The 19,825-nt window shown below is 37.7% G+C and overlaps 1 protein-coding gene and 1 long non-coding RNA gene across 5 annotated transcripts in view; both read left to right on the top strand.

Moving 5' to 3' along the window:
• Positions 1-19,825, top strand: part of Secp43 (tRNA Selenocysteine associated protein) — a 135,237-nt gene that overhangs the window by 40,232 nt on the left and 75,180 nt on the right. The gene's annotated exons all lie outside the window — the stretch shown is intronic.
• Positions 5,746-7,296, top strand: LOC137500934 (uncharacterized). Its single transcript, XR_011018289.1, has 3 exons — positions 5,746-6,080; positions 6,392-6,550; positions 6,837-7,296. It is a non-coding gene; the product is annotated as an uncharacterized lncRNA (long non-coding RNA).

Raw genomic sequence — 19,825 nt, 5'->3', positions numbered from 1 at the left:
TGCAACTTTATGATACCATCTAATTGTTCTCCTCAGTACAGTGAAATAGCTGCTCAGTTGGTCAGATAAGTCAATACCTTGCTTCTTTGGGTTGTAGTATAAAATTGCTTCAGGTTTCACTACGTTTCCGCCTTTCCTATTCTTTTTTCCTGTATCAATCAGTTCTATTTATGTCTCGTAGAGATGAATCTCACATTACGTTTATCTTTCCAGTTTGCTACAACAATTCCAGAATTACTTTCTTTGCCAACTATCTCTTGCTTCTTCGTTAATGTACATAGCAGTACAGTTTTGGGAATACCTTTCAATTTTTTTCTTAGAGTTCCTACTGAATGTGTGTCATTTTCTATCAAATACTGGGCAATCGACAAATTATTACAGAAGTTGTCTGTTACCAAAGTACGACCTTGGCCAATATAATCCTGCATTAACTTTTTAACAACAATATTACTGACTCATTCATCAGATGTAGAAGGAACATGGGTCTCCTTTCCCTGATAAACAATTACCTCGTAAGTGTATCCTTTCGAATCGCTCAACTTGAACAATTTAATGCCATATTTTGAAGCTTTACCAGCGATGTATTGTCTAAAAGACAAACGACCTCGAAAAGGCACCATTGTTTCATCAATTATTACAGCTTCCCCAGGAACTTTGAAAGTTTTGAAATTACACACAAGAAAGTCAAGCAATGGTCTAATTTTACCGAGCTTGTCTGACTTATCTAGTTTGGCATTATCTGCAAAATGAAGAAATCTCAAAATATCCTTAAATCGGTCACATGTCATTACTAACGGTATTTTTTTTTTTGCTAGGGGCTTTACGTCGCTCCGACACAGATAGGTCTTATGGCGACGATAACGGTATAAAAGCGCTGCGGTATAAAAAATGCTTTGACCAATAGTCTGATATTTTTGGGTACCTTACTAGCCCCATATAAATAATGAGTGCGAAGAAGTTCCACAACTCGGGCTCAGTTACATTACATCTATCCATTTATTTTGTTTTGTGCTTTTTCCATTGCGGTTTGTTTCCACCAGTATCAAGTTAATAATGTCATTACTAATGAGTATCTCTGTTGGCATATCCCTGTCACATAAATTCTGAATTTTCTCTGTTGGTGGACGTTGGAACTGTTTAAGATGTTGTCTAGTGACATCGAACCATGTCCTACCTGAATCACTGGTGTTTGAAGGCTTGGTTGACCTGGTTGTTCATTTGCAAGTATCTGCCCCGTGTGTTGTGTTCGTTGTCGCAGCTGATCCCCAGGTGGCTGTCCATTAACTTGACGCTGAAGGTTGTCCCTTTTTTGTATTTTACGTGGACGAGGCTGATCTTCTTCCTCCGAGCCTTCGACATATGAATCATCTGTACTTTCAGATGAAGCCACATACGATGAACCACTGTCATTTGCGTCTTCTGCATCATCATCGCTTACGGAAAGAATTGCGGCTGAGAAACGGGTTTCCCGCAGTCGGTTTGAAGTCTCATGAGAAGTTGACGGAAGGGGATCTGGAATGCATGTGCTTGATTCGCAAGATTTAATTTCAATTTCGTTTTCCTCATCGTCCTCCGAAATAATCTCTTGGAGTAATTTAGAAATATTTTCCACATCCATGCCATTTATTCTGGAAAAAACAATATTGTTCACTAGATACCCCAAGCAGTGATATAATGTACGATATGTCTCAAAATATAACTAATACATATCTTTGACTCATTTGAAACGTAAGAAAGTAAGAAATTCAGCTCACTTACCGAGTCATTGTAAGAATCATATCAGCAGAACTGCTTCACAACACTACGTTCGATCAAAACAAACAATGCTGCATAAAGACCGCCAATTCAGTGAGGTCGCCGGCAGGTTACAGAGTGAACGCGAATCCTGTGCGTTACTTGTGGACGATGAGACCCGCCGGGCAGTCTCAGCACACAGTGCACCGTAATGCCTATAGGTTGTACTTAAGATGTGTAATACAGAGGTACCAACTATTACGGATTGTCCGTAAATATTACGGATTTCACCTCACGGTTACGGAGTTACGATCAAAGGGGAAATTATTACGGAAAAGCTGACATTACCACGAAAGAATAATTTTCTACTGAAACAAAGGAAAAGGAAAAATGTTGAGTCCTTTCGAGCCTTTCTCCTAAATCGTCTTTATTTCAATGCGTGTGAGTTGGCAACGTTACTTATTCGATCGTGACTTCCTTTTGCTACCCATAAGCGTTGTAAAATTCATTGTGAATGAAGGAACTCAGGCGCTGCTCTTCTCCACTACAAATCCTTCAGTGATGTTGTATTTGCTGTGTTAACTGTACCTGACAGTTGACAGAAAGATTGAGAAAGAAGTGAGGCCTACATTAAGCACATCTGCACGAAAATGTCATCACAGTCGGAAGGATGCTTCAAGAAAAACTACACTGAAAAGCAGCTGCCGCGTGAGAAACAAGCTACAAGGAATGTTTTATCACAGAACCAACAGGTTGTGTGCAAATGGTATTGTGTAATATGATATACTTTTGGATAGATTGCTAGAGGGAAGGGCGAACGGGGTGTCATTATCAAGAAGGAAGGAGTATGCTTTGGACTTAACTCGAAATTTTTCTCGGGTTCGGAGGGCGATTACTGATAATCCACTTCAAAGTTGGCACCTCTGGTAATAGTATGTGATATATCCATTAGAGTTCAAGTATCTCTGATTTTTCATTTTGTTCTTAATGAATAAACTCGGAAAACAATACGCCGCCGTCAACGTGTTAATCAATTCACAGAAGCCTGCAGATAGAATACTCAAAGGCAATAAGTCCGTAAGGAAGATGTGTGTGTATATAGTTATATGCAGGGAATGAAAATAAATTTTTAAATGTAAGTTAGAAAGACGATGTAAACCTGGGTACCTTCTATTACGAAGCGAGCAACTTGACCAATCTACTACGAGAATAATAAGAAAATGTAATCTCGACATTTTAATCCCAATTAGGTATTGATTTTGAAGCTCATAGATTCAAATCACGAAAGCTTGACATAAATCATTGTCCATAACACTTAAAACGCTCCCCTTATTAGGCTATTTGGTGATAATCAGCAGATGCAAGCACAGGAAAATAAGACAATCAAAATGAGCTTCATACATTTGGCGATAGCACCACAGTTGAAAGCAAGAAGTCGCTGAAAATCAATCTAGCCAACTCCGTATATAGGTGTCTATCTCCGGGTAGCTACCTAGTGCTTGCACAGAAGCGGTTACACGCAAGCCAAAGTACCAGCTGATTTACACCCGCAGGTAGTTTACCTCCCGGGCAGCTGCCAGCCATTTTTCCAGCAGATGGTCGAACCGGCCCTTAGTATGTAAGATGTATGAGACAGGAGAAGTGCCATCCAATTTCAGCAGAATGTTGTTATACCTATTCCCAAGAAAGCCAGTGCTGACAAGTGTAAAAACTACCGCACCATTAGTTTAGTATCTCATGCCTGCAAAATTCTAACACGTATTATTTACAGAAGAATGGCAAGACAAGTTGAAAATGAGTTGCGAGAAGATCAGTTTGGTTTCAAAAGAAATGTAGGAACGTGAAGCGATCCTGACTTTACATCTTATCCTCGAGGATCGAATTAAGAAGGACTAGCCCACGTAAATGGCATTCGTAGATCTAGAAAAGACATTCGATAATGTTGATTGGACCCGGCTATAAAGATTCTGAAGGTGATTGGGATCAGATACCGAGAACGCAGAATTATCTACAATCTGTACAAAAATCAGTCTGCAGTGATAAGAATCGAGGGCTTTGAAAAAGAAGCAGCAATCCGGAAAGGAGTGAGGCAAGGCTGCAGTTTGTCCCCCCTCCTTTTCAATGTTTACATAGAGCAGGCAGTAAAGGAAATCAAAGATGAATTTGGAAAGGGAATCACAATCCAAGGAGAGGAAATCAAGACCCTGAGATTTGCTGATGATATTGTTATTTTACGTGAGACTGCAGGAGATCTCGAGAAGCTGCTGAATGGTATGGACAAAGTCTTTGGTAAAGAGTACAAGATGAAAATAAATAAGTCCAAAACAAAAGTAATGGAGTGCAGTTGAACAAAGACAGGTGATGCGGGAAATATTAGATTAGGAAATGAAGTCTTAAAGGAAGTAGATGAATATTGTTACTTGGGTAGTAAAATAACTAACGTTGGCAGAAGTAAGGAGGACATAAAATGCAGACTAGCCCAAGCAAGGAAGAGCTTTCTTAAGAAAAGAAATTTGTTCACTTCAAACATTGGTATAGGAATTAGAAAGATGTTTCTGAGGAGTTTCATCTGGAGCGTGGCATTGTATGGAAGTGAAGCTCGGAAAGAAAGAGTATAGAAGCTTTTGAAATGTGGTGTTACAGAAAAATGCTGAAGGTGACATGGATAGTTCGAATCATGAATGGAGAGGTACTGAATCGAATCTGTGAGAGGAGATTGATTTGGCTAAATTTGACGAGAAGAAGAGATAGAATGATAGGATACATCTTAAGACACCCAGAAATTCTTCAGTTGATATTTGAAGGAAGTGTAGGTGGTAAGAACGATAGGGATAGACCAAGGTATGAATATGACAAGGAGATTAGAGCAGATGTAGAATGCAATAGTTACGTCAAAATGAAAAGGTTGTCACAGAATAGGGTGGCATGGAAGGCTGCATCAAACCAGTCTATGGACTGATGTCTCAAACAACATGTCATCACACTTTGGAAAGATAAAACAAATTTGATGGACCAAATAGGCAACACTGTTGATAATGCCAATTTGGTTTGATGTGCCACATAAATTCATGATTGTTGAGAAAAGGACAAAAGAATTTGCCATCAAAACATCATGGTGTGAAAAACAATGCATAACTGTAATGCTGGCTATCACAGTAGATGGGCACAAACTTCCCCCTTTCTAAATTTTCAAGCGCAAAAGAAGCCTCAAAACCCCCTAAAAATGGAAAACTATTCTTTGATGATTTCATTGTTCAAAATCAAAAGAAGGGACGGACGACTGGAACTTAAATGCTTGACTGGCTCCGAAACAAATGGGAACTCCGTCCTGGTAGGCTTTCCAAACTACCACCAATGCTTTGTATTGATGCATTTCGTGGTCATCTCACTGACAACATAAAAATGAAGATTCACAGCCTAGCTAGTGATCTTTTATTGATGTAAGCGACAGATTCTTCACAGAATGATAGCACCGCCTACTTGAATGTTGACCAAAGTTTTTCGATGCCATTAGGATATGTTCTAGGAAGATTATCTTTCAGGAGTTCGTGGAATTTGGTTTTAGTGTCGTCGTTCAGACAATCAGCATACAGCTTATGCCTAGTGAGCTTTTCTGTTTTCTTCGTTGTTCGTGAACAAGCAGGGCCATCACAGATCATATCAGTCTGTAATCGGTCAGCGCTAGTCAGGGCCCTTGCGATTAAGTTATCGCGCTGGTCTCAGGCATGCATAGTGTCATAATCTATTAGATACCAGTGTTTTGACCTTGGGTGCTGCCAAGATGTCTCAAACTTATCTTTCTGTCGGAATAGGATGTTGTTGATAACCAGATCATGTTCCGAGCACTTGGTGAGTAGGAGAGTTCCATTAGAGTTGCCATCCTTACAATAATAATTATTAATTTAATGTTGTAATGGTCCACCTTTTCATTATTATAATATGCAATGTTTTTTAATTACATTACTAGAGACTAGTTTTGGCCTTGACCGGCGATCATCAGCCTTAGGGGGCTGTCACACAGGCTCGATCGAACGACTGCGATCGACCGACTAAGAAAACAAACCTACAGAGGGCAGTGGCACCAGTCACACAGCATCGATCGTCAGCGATCAACTACGAGCGATGAAGATCGACTGGTTTGTAAAAACAAACGTGTCCGTTTTTCAGTCGCAGTCGTTCGATAATGGCGGACGCAACATAGTCATCTGTTGATGAAATCGAAACATTAATTTGCTTAGTGTATGAAAACAAAGTGGTGTATAATCCTAGACTCCCTGGATATAGTAATAGGGAGACCGTGAATTTTGTATGGCATTCTATAGTGTGGAGAATTGGGACAAAAACTGGTAAGTAATTATTAGATTTATTACGATTATCTTATGAATAGTGTTATCTTAGATTATTTATTGATAAAGTACATTATACGGAATAGAGTGGTAAAATGAGTTACACTAGGAGAAGTAGTAATTATCATTCTTGTAACTTAATTGAAGAAATGTTTGGAAAACATAAGCAGTGCTTTCCTAACCTCCATCTCGTACCTAATGAAATGAATACCATTGTTTGCTTTAATGACAAATAAGTGTAGGCCTATGCCATAAGTAGGCCTACTACATGTATATTTTCTTTGTCACAATATTCTGATTCATTGTTTCAGGAAAAAGTTGTGCCAAAACATGGCAAATTCGGAGGGCTGGATATCGAACTTGGAGAGATAACATCCTCCCTCTCCTCCCAGGTTCTGCTGTACAGAAAACATAAAATGGGTCTACTTCAATGCCCTCAACTTTCTGGAACTCTTCATTGCTGGAAGAAGGTACAATTCTGTAATATTTATTTTTAAAAGTAGGCCTACATTACAGACCAGTGTTCTAGTTGTGAAAGAGTGAGGGGAAGATTCAGTCTGTAGGCCATAAGTTCCACCCATCTGTTCATTAATTTATCAAATATAACTGAAAGTAATATAATATAATCTAACCTAGCAATCATCTTACTAAAATAATTATTGAAAGTAACAATTTCTTAAACAGAAGGCTTGTGTCCAGACTAAAATGTAGCTCCAATTTAGAAGAATTGCATTAATATGTTGTTCATTTTTTCAGTTCTATAACAAACACATCTATGGAAGTGGCACCTGGTGTATGAGAGCCTTTTCACCAAGCTGAAATATAGGAGGAGGAAGCAGAAATAATTTGTGTTGGAGGGGTTTAACTCCTACAGTTCAGAAATTACTGAAGGGACTTCAACTTCCAGTCCAGTGGCTTCTGCTTCTACAAACAGCTTTGCCAGCAGTTAAAAATAAAAGAAACAGAAATGTGAAAGTGACAGTGATGTGTTAAGTGAATATTTAGAAAAGATACTGAAAACTGAAAAGAAAATATAATCAATGTTATTTTTAGTGTCTTCATGATGACATGGAAAGAATGAGTGAACTAGGTCGAAGGGTTTTCAAAGTTAAAATTCAGAAACTGTTGTATACAGTGTTAGACCAAGAAAGAATCTAATAAAATTTATGTTCTTGAGAAATGTTCTACTTTTTAAATTAAATCATTTTTTGTTATACTTATCTATCAATATTTATTGGAATACTCAGTGAGTTATGTGTATTAGGACCTGATGGGAAAGAACCTTAACTCCAATTTTTATTAATTATTAGCATTATTACAACATCTTAATTTGTATATTTTATGTGGTAGAACAGGTATGGTTTACAAGGAAAGGAGTTTTTGAAATACATGTAGTAGGTCCTTTCTGTGTGTATGTAGTAAGCAGTTGTAAAGCACAGGTGGTCTGAAACCAGACCAGCGTATTGATAGTTCTGTCCAAGAGCTGACTTCCTTCTTATGGTATACTGTTGATCACAACTGCAAACTCATTGCACTAGGTTTGTACAGCACAGGTGGTCTGAAACCAGACCAGCGTATTGAGACTTCCTTCTTACGGTATACTGTTGATCGCAACTGCAAACTCATTGCACTAGGTTTGTACAGCACAGGTGGTCTGAAACCAGACCAGTGTAAGGACATTAGTAGTTTTGTCCAGGAGCTGACTGCCTTCTTACAGAATACTGTTGATCACAACTGCAAGCTCATTGCATTGGGTTTACTGCATCTGTGTTCAATGTTGCTTGCTATACTGCCGTCCTGCGAGAATACACATCCTAAATACCTATTTTAAATTATCTACCTGTTCCAGTTTTGTATTCTCAACCTGACATTCAGTTCTATTTTATCTCCTCATTCCAAGTACTCTCCTGCCATTGTACCTGTCTGCACCAGCAATCACTACTTTCATGTCTGTTACCGTACTTATAATTTATTAATAACATATAGGCCTACAGAGGGCATCAAGGTAGACTGCTTATTTTATTTCTTGTGCTGTAGATCCATTAATATTAGATTGCACAGTTTCAATAGACCAAGTTGTTTGCATAGGACAAAATTCTTACTACAGTTATACCTGACAGAATCCCTCCCTGCCACCTTATAACTTTGTAACTTAGGTAGCCTTTATCTCCTCATTCCAAGTACTCTCCTGCCATTGTACCTGTCTGCACCAGCAATCACTACTTTCATGTCTGTTACCGTACTTATAATTTATTAATAACATATAGGCCTACAGAGGGCATCAAGGTAGACTGATTATTTTATTTCTTGTACTGTAGATCCATTAATATTAGATTGCACAGTTTCAATAGACCAAGTTGTTTGCATAGGACAAAATTCTTACTACAGTTATACCTGACAGAATCCCTCCCTGCCACCTTATAACTTAGGTAGCCTTTATCTCCTCATTCCAAGTACTCTCCTGCCATTGTACCTGTCTGCATCAGCGATCACTACTTTCATGTCTGTTACTGTACTTATAATTTATTAATAACATATAGGCCTACAGAGGGCATCAAGGTAGACTGATTATTTTGTTTCTTGTGCTGTAGATCAATATAAACAATGAAAAACAAAGATGAAAAATTCATTTGTAACTATTTTGACGGATGTTTCCACCAAAGTTTTGTAGATTTTAATCTACAACATAAAAAACTGTATTTTGTGTGATGTGATATTAAGGGGATATGATGGCAGAATATGTACATTATTTATAAAAAATATATTCATATGACAGTTACATGCTTGTAATAACAGGTTGAGTAGATTAATTACCCTGTAAGTCAATCCAAGATCTTACAAGGCCCATACACCCTACTCTGTCAAACATTCATTTATATAATTGGTATTTACAAACAGTTTTGACAGGCAATGTAAGATATAGCAAAATTAAATCATTTACCACCTGAGGCCTAAATAACATTTTACTGTAGACGGCAATAGTAGTCTATTTAGTTGTTAGAAAGGCATACTCTTCACTTCTAAAAATAGAAGGCAAGGTGCTTGTTATTAGCACCTATTATTTTTTGCAGTGGTTGGTTCTCATTTTTGGTGAAATTGAAGGCAAAGTTTTCATTTTCCTTGAACTGATACATAAGGAAAGTATTTCAGGATGGATAGATAGGCTTGGTCATGTTCATATCAGTAAAGAAGTTACATATGAACAATACACAGAAAGGCAAAATCAACATTGAGGTAAGAAAGAGAGTCCTACCAGACCTTTGCGGAAAAAGTTGTTACTCTCTACCAAGGAGTTTACCAGTAACTTGGATGGAAGTGCAGGATTTATATTAATTGGCTTATTATTGCCAAGTGAGCAATTAGATCAGCTTGCCAGTGCAAAGTTTGGGGAGACAGTACTTTATGCTTAGTGATGAGGATAATAAACAAGACCTTGTGTGTAATTTACATGTAGTTTTGACAAGTATCAGTCTATTACACTGCCAACGTACTTATTAGAACAATATTCCAGAAGCTTTTCCTATAGTTATTAAGCTAGTGTACAGAGCACTAGCCTCACCTGAACTCCTCAAGAAATGTACACATATGTGAATACACAGAATCCTAAAGAGAATTTACTTTGGAAGAGATGTCCATAGACAACCTTTCTTCACGGCCATTTGGTAAAATTAGCTGCTTTCGAAGCTGCTGTAGTCTTCAATGATATAAATTAAAACAGGATTGTCATTCTTGCAAAGTTTGGATATGGACCTGGATTCTTTGCACAAAACGCAGTAGACCTACAGAAATTCAGCAACATGCTTGTCAAGAAAGCAATATGATACTATTCTGAACATGGCACAATAACAAAGAAGAGGAGAGGCAACAAGAGATTTGCAGAGGATCATGAGGGAGAGAAATAATGTAAGGAACTCCATTGCTTTTATCATTTTCACAATATTCAGAGCATATGTGCATTTTTCTTTCTTTCAAAATTATTTACAGGATTGTAATGAAACTTGACACACTATTTCTACATTAGGTAATGTAAATTTTGACTGGAAGCATTTCTTGATATGTCTATTATTTTGGTAGGTGGGATCTCACCAAGTGGTATGAAAAAAAAAAAAATGTTAACCTCCATCTAATAAACACCTCAAAATATCATTTGAAAAGACAGTAATTATGCTCCAGGATCCAGCATCATTAAAACAAATAAGCATAAATGGTATCAGTCTTAATATTTGAAATACAATGAGCCACTTTTGTGAGGCTTTTGTTGGAATTTTTACCCTGTCAAGAATTCTGGCTGTAGTGCTCTATGAATGGCATCATATAATGGGAACAAATCCACTGATGTATTGTGAGCAATCCTAAATCTGTATGAGTCACCGATGTCCAGAAACCTGTAGGCCTAAATAAATATATTTCCACTGTTGATGGTAGCACCTTCAAATTATGAATTCAAATTGATGTAGCCTACATAACAGTTTTCAGTCCTTTTTATCAATACTTTATTAGAATCCTGCAGAATGCCACTAATCTTTTATTTGATATATTTTGCCACGGACATACAGTAGTTGTTTCGAAGGTGAACATCACTTTTGACTTTAAACCTAAAAAAATCGTTGTGAATATTGAATTTAACGATAGTGTCAGCCTTTCCTCAGAACTTATACTTTTCCTGTAATTTGTTTGCCTGATGTTTATTACTGACTTCATTTTTTCCTCTAATTCCTTATACCGTAATTATTGATGGGCATTCGGTACTAGTTCCTGAATTTTTCTTCGTCATTCCGCAACGAAGGCACACTTTGGTGGAATTCTCCATGGCTCTTTACCTTGTCCACTGCGATCGTCTGGTTCTTTCCTTTCTCCTAATATATTCATAGGTTAGAATCATATTTCCACCCGAATTATCGCTTTCACAACACATTCTTTTTCTCTCGTGAATATGAATACATCTATAGCCTGTACGGTACTGGGCGGGAGTATCAGCTGTTTCCGTGCAGTCGATCCCTCTCGATCGATGAGCAGTGTGACAAGGTAAATGAATTTAGTCGTTAGTACTCGATGCCAGTTGGTCGCTCTTGATCGTTCGATGCCCTGTGTGACAGCGGGCTTAATGTAATACATCTAATAACTAAACAAATGTACAAATACACAATTTGCATTAAAATCTGGGATGAACTGTGTAATATTTGAAAAATATTTAGGCTCTAAATTCTTAGAATCTGGAGTATGCTCATCATACAAACTTTCTTGCATTAATATTCATAGAATTGTTAGTTCCGTCACTGCTAATCATAACAATTTCAATTGCAAAACAGGAACTGGTAAATGTTGATTCTGTAGTCAGATCATCAATCACCAAATCTACTTGAGTGGTATTAGCAGTATGCAAGCCACTGGTCGCCACTGTAAATAACCACCAGCTGACGCAGAACTGCTAGATGGTGTTTCCACATCAACTAACGTAAATAAAATGAAATGTTCCCGTAGTGCTTGTTCAAATCATGCTGAAAAGCTGTTTGACATTGTCAGGATGGTACATGAACATATGGTTAAAACTGACACATTCTCTTTTTTTTTTTTTTGCGAGGAGGGAGTATGTTAGTCAAAATGGCATAGGTTAGATGAGACTTACCTCTCGTTGCGACATGTGGTGCGTGGCCTATTGTTGTGTGCCTCATACTAACGGTTGTGAGATTCAAAGGAAAAGGAAGCGGTGGGGCAAGGGAAGAGGTCGCGGAAAGGAGAGTGGGGGAGAATTAAGGTGGGGCCGAAGGATGTGGGAAAACAGATTGCTGTTGAGGAAAAGTGCTGTGAATAGTATAAAAAACTGAGTTATGACTTGTTGGTTTGACATTTCTAAAAATGGGAATTAGAAGGTCAAATAGGATATTTGGCTTTTCTGAAATGTCATTAAGATTATGATTTGGGTTAAAATATTGATCTATATGTATGAAGCTGCTTTAAGGAGGGGTCATTTGTTGATGATTTTGAGAATTTTCATATCTTGTTTTATGTCTGTGAATTTGTGATTATAGTCATGCATATGCTGTCCTACAGCTGAAAATTTATTGTACTTCAGGGCATTGACGTGTTCCGAGTACCTTATATTGAAGTTCCTCCCAGTCTGTCCGACGTAAGAAGAATTAAAACTGTTGCAAATAATCCTATATACTCCTGATTTTTAAAAACTATTGAACTTGTTTATGGATGTGGCATTATGTAAGACTTGTGCATTCCTATGGTTGGTTTTGAAAACTATTTTTACATCGTGCTTTTTAAAGATGTTGGTGTCTTTGTAAATTTGTTCATTGAACATAAATATAGAAAGGGAGGAGTTGGTTTGTTTATCTTTTTTCAAAATGGTAGAGGGGCAATATTTATATTTATTGCTTATTCTTTCCATAAAGAAACTGTTGTATCCATTAGATTTAGCTATATTACGAATGGTGTTCAACAAATTTTTGAGATCTCTTTTAGACATTGGAAAATTGAAGGCTTGGTACACCATGCTGTTGCCCGGGGTGTGAAGAATCTTGATGGATTATAGTGACTGTTTGGGTGGTTCCCTATGGGAATCAACCTCCATACCATCTGATGGCCAAGCAGGCATCAATTTTTGGTAGTGAGACAAAGTCTGTCATAGTGCACTGGTACTGCCGGTGGCTACAATTGGCCTACGCAGTGGCCTCCACGGTAAGCACTAGCCATGCGTCTTGATAGGTTTGCTAGGTACCAACTGATGAGCCCAGTGGAAAGGAGAGTGGGGGAGAATTAAGGTGGGGCCGAAGGATGTGGGGGGGCGAAATGCTGGCAGCCAGGAATGAGTTAACTGGAAATTTTATGATGTCCAATAACAGACCATTTATATTGGTATTATAGTTAATGATTGGGCGAATGGGGGCGCTGGTTTTGTGTATCTTGGGGAGGGCTTTGACAGTGGGTAAACCTGGGTTCATACTTAGTTTTTCTTGATCTTTCAATAAATACAAAGTATTCTTGAGGGTCTGCTTAAGTTGATGTTGGGGTAGGGTCCTTCTTTAGTGTAGAGAATGAGCTATCTTTAAAAAATTTATTTGCTTGGCTTACATATTCGTTTTTATCCATTATGTACCTTTGCCTGCTTTCGTAATTATAAGATTATCATCACTGATTTTCTTTTTGAGAGCATGTATTTGCTTTTGTATGAGTATCGAATCCTTGTAGCTATTGTTGTCATTAGTAGGGGATGAATTGCGGGAGTTAATGTTGCTTTTTGGGTTAAGAATGGAATTTAATTTTTTTTTTTACTTCAATTCTTACTTCGTCTTGATTATCTGCTGGCAATTTGCTAATGGCTAATTCTGCTTCTACTGTTGTAGTGATGGCTGTGTTCAGAGTGTTAAAATTATCCCAGTTGTATATAGGACCCCTGGCTAAAATGGAACTTTCATCTTCATTCAATCGTACCGTGGACAGATTTATGATCGGAGGGTGAAATTGGTTGGGCATGTTAGGCCTAGTGTTTTTATTGGTTTCTTTAGCATAGTTATTGTTGAGTTTAGAGTTCATTAACGTATGCGGCTTTTTCTCTAGGGTTTGTTATTTCCTTGATAATACAATAAATAATCTATTGTCAACTTGGGCTTGAAATAGTTTCCAGTGAGCATCCAAAAGTAAACTCGTAGTTTCGAAGTGAGTCTCATATAGTCTATGGTTAAAAAAGGACTTGTACAAAAAAAAAATTTCCTCTCTCAGTCAAATCTTATTTGCTCTAGTTTCGGTTTTAGCAATTTGAAAAGACGAACCATGATCCTTAAACTTACTTTTAAGGAAGTTGGGTTTCTAATTGTTGATGTTTGAGAAATTCGATGTCTTTCCCCAATTTAGCTACTGTATTTTGACTTTAAGACCTAAATATAAGTAGACTCTGTTTTGCCTGGTTGGCTTCATAATCATACGATATAAACTTCATGGTTTTTATCTGTATTGAATTGTGATCACAATAATAATTATTAAATGTCATAATGGTCCACCTTTTCAATACTATAATATGCAATATTTTTGAATTACATTGTAACTGTTCCACCTCGTCACAACACTTGGGGAGATGAAAGTTATTATCTTGGGACACATGAATATCAAATAAACTATTTGTGGCTTGCCCGCAAATTGCCACGCAAATAGAAACAATTAACATTCCATGGTTCCCCATTTCTCTATGTAATGTTTGGGCGCCATGGTTTCAGTTTTAAATAAAACTGTAAACCAAAATTTATATTTACTAGCATAGAGACTTATACTTAGATCACAGGGGTAGGATTGTAAATAATTAACCTTTAAGTATCGCTTAAGAAAGAAAATTAACGCAATATAAAATACAAATTAATTTATTATACAAAAAAATGAGATGAATCGGAAAAGTTTCCTTAAAGCGTGGAGGAATTTATAATTTACTGAATTTACTATTGCTTGCTTTATCTAATTGAAGCTCACCAATTGCAGCTTCCGTTGAAGTCATCTGGTTTCCGTGGTTACTCGTTCTCTTCTTCTCGATGTAGACTTTGCTCCATGGACATCCTTCCTTCTCTGATATGGTACGGGCTATCTGGACTAGCACTCCCTACATGCCTAGTCTTTAAATTAGACATTGGCCCTATACTTGTAATAACTGATCAGCGTTGATCGTATGAGGAGAAAATTCAGAGATATGAATTTTTCCATATTAGTAGAAATCTCAATCCAACTGAGCTATACTATTTATACGGTACAGACTTGTACCAAAATTCCGTAGACTTGAACTAAACATAGTTCTTCGTCCACAATATTTACTGAATATCACACAAGCCATAAGCTTGTTTCGTTTCTCGTAGATCCGATAACATAACCGAATCTAAGTACTGTATCGAAGCGATAACACATTGTATAAAAATAACTATGTCGCGGAGCGACCACACACTGTTTCAAATATCAAATCGCGTCGTTCAAAGTAGATGTTCACAGTAGAAGTACTAGTGATGGAGTATCCGTAGTTAGGTTGTAAGGTTCTAAGCTCTCGTTCTCGTGTTGAGAATCAGTATATATCCGGGCTCACCCCCACTCTTGGTAACAGTTCAATCTCAAAACTCATATCCAACGAAGTATCTGATTCGATAGATTGAAGCATCAACTCCCCTTCCCTTCTTCCTCGACAAGTCCAGAAGGCGTGGCGATGATATAGCTGACCAGCTTGCAAGCCTCGCGTACGGGTCGCTGTTTACTAGCCTTAGTCATAAAATAAACCCATGACTCACGCAAAATCCCAAGCTTCAAGAATAACCCTCCGTATACACAAATATGAGATGAAATGAAAACGACTATGTCTCAACATATTGACCGTATTTACAACATAATGAATTCTTATCCTACATAATATAATAATTTAAATAATAAAACGATGTTATCATATATACAATATGATTCCAAAAAGCCTTGATTACAAATGATTGACGTTGAATAAATATGTTACTACAAATAATTGCCGATAGCGGATAAACTTGATATCAAATGATATCGCGTAAAATGATATTATATTAAATTAGTAGGGCTGGAGAAGCCTGGACAGTTACAACATTACTAAACTAGGGACTAGTTTCGGCCTTGGCTGGCCATCATCAGCCTTAATGTAATACGTGTAATAACTAAACAAATGTACAGGCACACAATTGATATAAAAACAATGTACAAACACACATCGTCATCATCATCATTGTACAGTTCCAGTTTCCCGGGTACAGTTAATGAGCCTTTTCCACTTCTTCCTGTCCATATACAACTTGTTATCTAGAATATTATCCACTGGCAACTAGATCAACCTTGATCATGTCCATCCGTTGGGTTTTAGGTCTTCCTGCAGGTCTTTTCCCCTCTACCTGCCTTTCCAGAATTTATTCTGACTTTTCTTGTAGGCTCCATCCTCATCAAATGCCCATACCACCGTAGTCTGGATGTACCAATTCGGTCTAATAGGGATGTCTTTATTTCGGCTTCTTTCCTTACCTCCTCATTTCTTAACTTGTCTATCTTGGTCTTCTGGATGGTGGATCTAAGAAATTTCATCGCTGGTGCTTGCAGTCTTGATGAATCTCTTATTGTGAGGGTACACGCTTCAATACCATAGGTCAATATTGGTATGAAATAGCTGTTAAACATCAGTTTGGCCGGTTTTGGAATCGTGTCATCGCATAAACGTGTTCTTACTTGTTGGTAAACACACAATTGACATTAAAATCTGGGATGAGCTATGTGTAAAATTTGTAAAATAAATTAGGCTCTAAATTCTTAGCATCTGGATTATGCTCATCATCCAAACTCTTTCTTGACCACAATTAGTTCATCCGCCTTTAGGGGTAGTTTCCCACCCCAAGGGCAAGAGAGTGCCCCATCCTCTTATCAGCACGTCTGCCCCTCTACAGAGCCACTGACATGATAGAAGGGGACTAATTCCGGGAGTCATTCGTCGCCTACGTGCCAGTTTGTCTAGCCACTGGACGCCACTGTAAATAACCACCAGCTGACGCAGAACTGCTAGATGGTGTTTCCACATCAACCAACGTAAATAAAATGAAATGTTCCTGTAGTGCTTGTTCAAATCATGCTGAAATGCTGTTTGACATTGTCAGGACGGCACATGAAAATATGGTTAAAACTGACACTGGGTAAAGAATGGGAATCTGTCAAGGATCGTGTGATTGTTGATGTGCAGCAGCAATCCCACATTAAAAGATATCACGCACAGGCGTCTTCCGAAGATCGGTACCAGTGCAACAAGTCCTGCAGCGATCAGGGGGTTGCAACAGGAGCAGGATTGTGCAGTATGGAAGCTCCTTGTGACACATTCTTACTTTGTAGCTGGTACAAATTCATAATTCATTGCAGTGTCCATGAAGTTAACCTGAATAAATGATAGACAAAATTAGATAAAATTAATGAACTTCAGGACTTTCTATGCCATTGACCACAATGAATTCATCTGCCTTTAGGGGTAGTTTCCCACCCTAAGGGAAAGAGAGTGTCCCATCCTCTATCAGCACATCTACCTCTCTACAGAGCCATTGGCATGATAGAAGGGGACTCCTTATCCGGAAGTCATTCGGTCGCCAGAACCTCAGTCTAAAGCAGGGTGCACCACGTGGCAGATTTGACATTTGAGTAGGACTCCTTACATCCCAAATTGTCGTGGGTAACAGGTAAAGGAAAAGCAGATATGGAGTGGGTTTCCTTTCCTATCCGACTTCCCTTGGTCAACCCTCGTTCTTTTCTAATCCTGAGAGTATTAGTTTTGCTAGGCCTAGGGAGTCTTCATTTTTAATGGTTTTCGTGAGCGTTCTCTTTCGTTTGTTCATTCTTCGAAGGATCAAACTACTTCCTTTTTCCCTTCTGATTAGTGTTAAGATTGCCCAGTTGGAATAGTTAAAATAATACTACTACCATTACTTTCAAACATTCAGTTTATTGTTAACTACTATCCTTCATCCTAGAGCTTTATTTGTGTTTATTAATGTTTCTCCTCTTTGCTCTGCCATTTTTCCCACAACTTGGTTGTAATCCGTATCACGCATGTGGATTTGACCCAGTTTTATGGCCAGATGTCCATCCTGATGCCAACCATGTATTTTTCCGTCTAGTGTTCACATTAACTCAGGTGGGTTTTCAGTGATGATGGGATATGGTCTTAATTAAAGTACAACCTCAGCAATTGCCTGGTGTGAAAATGGCAAATTATGGAAAACAATCATCAGAGGTGCCGGTGGTGATGTTCGAACCTGCCAACTCCTGCAAGGAAGCTGGCCTGTAGCGTGCAACTAGCTCGTTCAGTCGTGTGTGGTTTAATGCCATGTCCGGATTATAATGCTGTCTCTTAGAAGCCGTCACATATATATTTTTCCATTACCTGTTAACATATGGCAATATGAAAGGTGTTAAATCATGCAGTTTATTATGTGTACAGCACAGCAAATGCCAAGCTGAGAGAAGAAAGTGAAGGAATTCTGTATGTCGACAGCTATCTAAGTTTCATATGTAACGCGAATCGAAATGGGCAGCCCGGCAGGCAAATGAAGCACATTTGAATACAGAACTTTTTCTTGAGAAGTACTTGTCCAATTTTGTAAATAATTGTGGTGCTGTAACATTCGTAATTTTTATGGTTATGTGCAGAAAACAGCATAGTTCCATTAGAGAAAACAAAAGTTAGTACCATTATCTCGGAATATATTGATATCATGAAAAAGTATTGCAAGTCTGATTTATGAGCCCCTAGGTATCGTTACTGAAAGTGAAAACAGGATGTCAATATCTGTAACGATTCAAGAGTTATTTAAGGTGGGCTTCTTAGCTGAATAACCCAATATATATAAATACAGTAAAGCCCCGATTATCCACGAGTGCCACACAATTTTGTTTAAATTATATACCTAAAAAAAAAAACACATTTTAATCCAAGCAAAAAACAGGGAAAATACAATAGGCCCTACAATGCAAAGGTCGAAAATTACTGACAGGTTGATTGTGCATCGTAATACGAAGGCCTTCTCGAAATTTGTGGATGAATGGCAGGCTCTTGCCCTTTTGTTTTGGTCATGGCTTTTACATTCTGTGATCACTGACCTTGATGACCTGAGCAGGCAAGTGTATTGATCCATTCTGTCAAGTTCATTGACCTTCCCCCTCTATACACATATTCTCTCAGCCTGCCAGTGGTATCAGTTGTCGGTAAGCATGCTTAGTGTCAGTCATGTTTTATGTTTCTTTTTCAGTGCTCAAGTTTAGTGTTTCGTTAGTTCCTGAAATTAATAATGTTTGAATAATGAAAGAAGGTTATGTTAACGATTGCACAAAAACTTGAAATGATTTCTGAAATAGAAAATGGCGCTTGAGAGAAGCAGATGTTTTTGGATTACAGGATCAGGGAAACAACAGTATGAGGCGTTTTAAACCAAAAAGACAAACTGTTGGCCTTTGCATCAGTGTCGGTCAGTACTTCTGGGATGAAGAAACAAAAAACAATGTAGAAATCCACTTATAATGAACTTGACTCGGCATTAGCGGAATGGTTAGCTATGTGCAAAGTGATGCCACCCCCGTGTCTGGTCCTACCATTTCGAGGAACAAGATTACGATGCACATCTGGCAGAAAAACACATGTTCAGTAAAGTACAATATAGAATTTAAAAGAAAGGATTTTCCAAAGCAACAGCAAAAACTAGTGACTGTTTTTTTTGAAAAGACATAACTGAACACTTTTTGTTAATACTACAGTATTGTTTTTTGTTTACAATTCTCTATTCTAGTGATTTAGACATAGAACAAAGGTTTCTGCTGTACTGTACATATTTTAAAAATTGTACATGTTATGTTTATGTACAATAAAACTTACTTCTTATGCTGAAATTTATTTGATCTTTACATGTCATTTTTAGTCTCTTTCGGGTTATCCGCAATTTCTCTATCCATTACAAGATATTAGAATCATTCCGTATTGACGGTTTTCACTTTACAATGGCGAAAAATGAAAGTATCCTCCAAATCAATACATCATATATTCCGTCATTAGACGGAGTAAACAAGATCAGACATGTTTCGGCTCGTTTGAGCCATCTTCAGTGAAAAAAATTAGCGGGGTTGGAATAATTTACATAATATGAGTTGAAAAAATGCTAAAAAACATAATGAAAGCGCAAATGAAAAAACAAACAAAAGAGAGCCTATACGGAAACAAAATTAGTACAAATATA

The sequence above is a fragment of the Anabrus simplex genome, chromosome 5 (assembly GCF_040414725.1).
Source record: "Anabrus simplex isolate iqAnaSimp1 chromosome 5, ASM4041472v1, whole genome shotgun sequence".
NCBI classification, from domain to species: domain Eukaryota; kingdom Metazoa; phylum Arthropoda; class Insecta; order Orthoptera; family Tettigoniidae; genus Anabrus; species Anabrus simplex.
Note: the sequence above shows the minus strand (reverse complement) of the source record. Positions and strands in the feature narration are given on the sequence as shown.